Source organism: Pollicipes pollicipes, unplaced genomic scaffold, assembly GCF_011947565.3.
Source record: "Pollicipes pollicipes isolate AB1234 unplaced genomic scaffold, Ppol_2.1 Scaffold_7261;HRSCAF=8764_pilon_pilon_pilon, whole genome shotgun sequence".
In the NCBI taxonomy this organism is placed as follows: Eukaryota; Metazoa; Arthropoda; class Thecostraca; order Pollicipedomorpha; family Pollicipedidae; genus Pollicipes; species Pollicipes pollicipes.
Genome location: NW_023597054.1, coordinates 60,624,187 through 60,629,309, shown reverse-complemented (window position 1 = coordinate 60,629,309; position 5,123 = coordinate 60,624,187).

The following is a 5,123-nucleotide window of genomic DNA, read 5'->3' as shown; positions in this document are numbered from 1 at the left end:
GAGCGCGGCCCGGCGGCGCGCACGGCTCGCGTGCGGCGCGCGGACTGGCCGCCGCCCGCGCGGCGCCGCGGCCCGCCGGCCCGCTCGCCTGACGTGCGGGGGCCCCCGCGCCGACCGGCACCGCAGCCGGCCGCCGCCGCACGGCTATCGGGTGGTGCACAGGGCGGCCCGGCCTCGCCGCGTACGACGCACGCGGCGACGGCGGCCCGGTGGCAGACAGTGCAGCGGCGCAGCGAGCAGTTGGGGACCACGTGTCACCGACGTCGCTAATATACGAGAGAATACGTGCGTTTCTGTAGTGGATGCGTGATAGCAGCGCGTGTTAGCATGCGTGCGTGCTTGCGTGCGTTCCTGCGTGTAGCGAAGTGAAACCATGTAACGACATAGTTGAGGGTAATGGCCGTCTACCGCAAAACAAATAATACTAACAGCCAGAACGGGACGTCACCAGGCACTACACCGTTTGTGCGAACGACCTTGAAAAGTGACCTTTAAATACAGACGTCCGGCTGTTGGTTGGACGTGTTTACTCTTCGTCTCAGGGACATTCACGTCATGAGACCCGCAAAACAGCAACAACAAATAAAGAACAGCCTTCGTTTTTGTTGCAGCGGGTCTCTTATAGAGCCTTTCATGGTGGCGTTCACGACGGGTACTGGGATGCCGTTCCCCATACCTAAATCCGCTTCATCACAGGCAGAGCACCTTTCCCGTCATAAAGATCTGATCAATCCACCTTTCCCGTGCCAAACGAGCCTGGCGCCGCGCTCACCAGCGGCCATCACTCGCCACCTCTCTGCCCCGCGCGGTGCCGCGGCCAGGCAGCGGGCAGCACCCGTTCGACGGCCGGCCCCGAGCGCCCTGGCGTCACCGGAGCCGCCGATTCCGGCGCCGCACGGAGGGTGGCACGGACCGCAGCGCCGACGGCCGCCCGCCCGGCCGCCCACCCGGCCGGCCAGCCGGCCTTTCACCGCCAGATAGCTGAGTCGGACGCCCCGGTTAGCGGCCGAGGAGTCCTGCCAGCCGGCGCGCTGGGACTCTCGTAGCGAGCGCAAGTGCTCAGTCGGAGAACACGGCACTCGCTGACAGACTTTGCGATCAGTCAAACGTTCTGCTTGTCATCAAACCAGTTATGTTTACAGATATCGCAATGTCCATCTTCTACTTTACAGGAAAACGACAGGATAATATGCAAAAATACACCTCTTTGACAAGTTAAGAAACACGCAGCATGTATAATGCCTCATACGCATAAATCAGACTTTAAATATGATGTTCTAACAGACCTGTCATTTGTTTAAGCCGTTGGTAAAGATAAGCCCACTAGGTTTCCCGAGCCTCGTTAAAAACCGCACTTCTCTGACATTTGCACTCCAACCAGGTGTTTGGTCAACCACCACCTGCCAATAACAGCGGGCGGGGCACGGGGCTCGTGCATAACAAATCCTTCGTTGGATTAGGTCCAGACAGTGCTGGGCCAACGCATCTGGAGATTTTCAGAGGAACAGAGCTAAATGCGACAGCGCCAATCGCCGCCGGACTGCCGTGACTATCAAACCTTTGTTACAAATCGATGGGTCTGGTACCGATAACTTAAACAGGGAACGCATATGCGCGCTGATAAACCTCCTGAAGCCGAAACATTTAACCATGAACGGAACTTTTCTGCCGAAGCTATTAGCATCACAGTAACCTGGACCCGCGCATCAAGCCCCGCTTTAGAGACGGCATGGTCATCAAAATGCACCACATGAGCGTTCCTAAAGTAGTTACTAGTATCGAATCACACACAAATATGTCAAAGCCAAAGTTCAACCCCAAAGTTAGTGCTTGAAGGATGACGACGTTATTGATCGGTTGTCCAAGGAGTGCATCAATGTCTGACGCAGAGGTACTGACGTTACCCTCATTGGAAATCGACAAGTTGAGCCGTCACCACCAAACGCCATCAACCTTCCGTCATTTTTTTTTTACCGGAATGACGATCACTTGCGCTAAAAATACCGCAGGTGATGAATTTAAACTGACAGTAATCTTGATCATTCAATAAAATGGTCATCAAACAGTTTGGAATTTCATGGTGACCACACATCGTACCGTTCCATCACGTCAGAGGTCCATTGCTGGCTTTAATCTTTAAAACTCCAATCACAAATCTACGGAGGCATAATGCAAAAATTCAACTAGCATATGGTCGCCTTATCTGCATGACACATGCTACGTGATCGTGAATCGAAGCTCTGCATGACTGACGTCCAGCTACAACCCGGATATTTTAGTCCGGACATTTCAGCTCAAAGTCCCAAACAACGGTAGACAGCATTCCTCTGAGCACAATAGCCGCGCGTCGTCAGCGAGACTTGGGCCCGAGCCCGAGTGACGAGCTCTTCCATGGGGTTTCACAGACCTGCCACAGCGGCATAACAGGGTCGTCCGGCGGCGGCGGACCCATGCGCTCTGTTTACACATACCGGGCACACTATATACACAGATCCGCCTTCGTCGCTAGACGCATGGCAAAAACGACACAAACGGCTCGGCGTTGCGAAGTACGGGACGACGTGGTGCCGTGTCACATCAAAGTACGGGACGACGTGGTGCCGTGTCACATCAAACTACGGGACGACGTGGTGCCGTGTCACATCAAAGTACGGGACGACGTGGTGCCGTGTCACATCAAAGTACGGGACGACGTGGAGCCGTGTCACATCAAAGTACGGGACGACGTGGTCAAACTACGGGACGACGTGGTGCCGTGTCACATCAAAGTACGGGACGACGTGGTGCCGTGTCACATCAAAGTACGGGACGACGTGGAGCCGTGTCACATCAAAGTACGGGACGACGTGGTGCCGTGTCACATCAGAGCAAATACTTCCAGTATGCGTATGGTCTTGCGCCCCGGCATAGCTAGAATGAACCTGGTAATTGCTGGAGATCGTGAAAAATGGATGGCGTACCAAGACTGTAATCTACTGTGTACCCACCAAAAGCCTATTTACAGAGACTGAGGTCAAATTTCCTTCTCCACCCGCCATTAGGACTGTCAACGTAGGCGAGGTGCGCGGCAGGGCAGGCGGGGTGACATTATGGGCCGTTGTTAACCCAAATGATCCCTTCTCACCCGGAAGTACCTGGAAAGACAGGCCGCGTTTCGAAATGTTCGGGCCCACGCGTAGATCTGCATCAAGAAACCAAAGACACGGACGCCCTGTCATAGGATACTACTCGCAAAACAGTTATCATGGCGTATAGAATGTGTGAAGACATTACGGCATGCATATTACGCATAACCCAATGACGCTACGTGGTTTTCTTTTTTTGCCACTGGTTGCACTGTTTGACAACACCAATAATGAGAAATTGTTACTGGAGCACTTCTCGTGACTTGTACCACACTTATCCGCGCAAGCCAACGTGAGCAATCCCTATGAATGGTGTGCATCTGGTCATCATCATCAGACCATGATTCAAAACACATCTCGCAGACCCATCCCAAATGCGCTGCTGGAATGGCATTCCGTACCCGAGAGCGACATGACAACTGAGCCCTGTCGACTGTGTCAGGTGCACCAATGACTGGCACCTCTGAATAATGCGCGGCGTGCCGTGAGCCAGTCATCCATGACTGAAGCCGGGGTGGCCTCTGAAAGCTGTCAGCAGGAGTTTAAGGTCGGGAGCGGGCTGGGCCGGCGCGCCCCTGAGCCAGGTCAGATCGACTGTGACGTGGTCTGCAGCTGCCAGTAGACGACACGCGAGGTTTGAATGGTGTCAGCCGCACCCATAGAACATCAGGAGACGTCAGTGAAAGACGCGACCTATCCCAGGCATTCGCAGTCGCGAACGGCATCGGATACCATGGGAAAGATAGCACGCAGCTCGTCCAGAAACTGAAATCCTGGAGTTCGCCGCAGCCTGTGACAACACTGTTCGCCGTGTCAGGTGACAACAGTCACGGGTGTGACCTGTGACAACTGCCCGCTGTGTCAGGCGCCGGGCAATGCCAGCGCGGTCCGTGACCAGCGGCGGGCGGCGCTCCGTCGCCCGTTCAGCTCGGGACGTGTCAACAAACAGCAGCGGCAGCTCCCGCCCGACCACGCAAAAACAGCCGCGCCGGGCGCCGCCCCTGCCCGGGCGGCCGCCACCCGCCGCCGTACACCCCGGCACCGGCGGCAGCTCGGCGGCCAGGAGGCACGCGGGTCGCCGGCGCGCGGTGCTCCGCGACCATTCAGGGGCTGCCACGTGCTGGGAAGCGGAGTCCGCTCCAGTAACCGGGCAGCAGGGCTACAGGGGTCGCCCACAGTGGACTGGGCTGAATGTGCTTCAATAATCCCAATGCTTCAGGACAGGAATGTCCATGGACAGCTGCAGTGTTAGTGGTATACCAAGGACAAAATTTTTGTTTGGATAGGTGGGGTCCCATTTCAGATTCCTTGTTTGAATGCATGCTAATGGTTTCCATTTCATGAGGAACCAACAGTTGTTTTTTCTCATAACCGTCCACTACCATGTCTGACTTCTGACCATGCCTGTAATTGGCCCGTAAATGACTTCAGGACAACTGTAATATCAAAAACATTTCCAGTGCTGCTTGCTGAACCTCAATGCAGCTTCAACTCAGGCTGCCCTTGCACACTTCATGATGGTTGCACACTCCATGGCATTCAGAGGTAGCATGGTAAAGAAAAGTGCCCTTTATTTATTCTCAAACAAGCTGATGTAAAACTTTCCTGCTACAAAATATTACTTTAAACAGTGAAATATTACAAAGCCCATGACTGAGCTACAGCAGTCTGGCAAATATTACAATGTCCTGCACAAGTAAGCATATAGGCACCTCATAACTTGTAAATGCATGGTACACCATTCAGCTCATAGCTTAAGTGGAGGTACACCCATGCACATGTGCAAACACCATTTTGGCCAAAACTTCTGAAATACAGTCAAATGAAGCCCACTTCTTGTCAAATTTATCAGATGATATCAGCTCTGATTTAGGAGCTGGGACAGAAGCAGCCAGAGCAGGCACCACAGTGATCAGCCCAGGTACCTGTAGAAGTGAGGCATCAAGCACACTCAGAGATACTCATTTGTTAGATACTGGTGATTCAGGACACAATGGC